Genomic DNA, 497 nt, shown 5'->3' with positions numbered 1-497 from the left:
TGAAGCGGGGGGGTGCGGCGGCTGCACCGCGGCAGCAGAGCGGCGGTGGAGGCGGGGAGCGGGGAGAGGCCAAGCAGGCGACGGCGGGAGTGGGGCCAGGAGGTTGACGGCGGCGCGGGGCGTGTGCGGTCAGGGCGCGCAGCTAGTGCGGTCGGCGGCGAGCAGCGTGGCCACAGGGAGGTGGGAGAGGAGGGGGTTCTCATGGAGGCGTGTACGAACACGGCTGTGGGGCTTGGGGAGGAGACGACGAGGTCCGGTGGGGAGGCTCCAGCGAGGTCCAGGCGGCGTTGTGGCGCGGTGCCCTCGGGTGCGGCGTTCTACGAAGCCAGGGCGGCGACGATGCTTGAGGAGGGGTCCATCGATGGAGGGGTCAAGGACGAGGGCGACGAGGTGAGGCGCCGGCGACAAGTGCGAGGGTGGACGGCGCCGGCGCCCGATCCAGATCGGGATCGGGAGGAGACGAGGGGAGTGGGGGTGTCGCCTCGATCCAGTTTGGA

The sequence above is a fragment of the Triticum dicoccoides genome, chromosome 7A, assembly GCF_002162155.2.
Source record: "Triticum dicoccoides isolate Atlit2015 ecotype Zavitan chromosome 7A, WEW_v2.0, whole genome shotgun sequence".
In the NCBI taxonomy this organism is placed as follows: Eukaryota; Viridiplantae; Streptophyta; class Magnoliopsida; order Poales; family Poaceae; genus Triticum; species Triticum dicoccoides.
Note: the sequence above shows the minus strand (reverse complement) of the source record.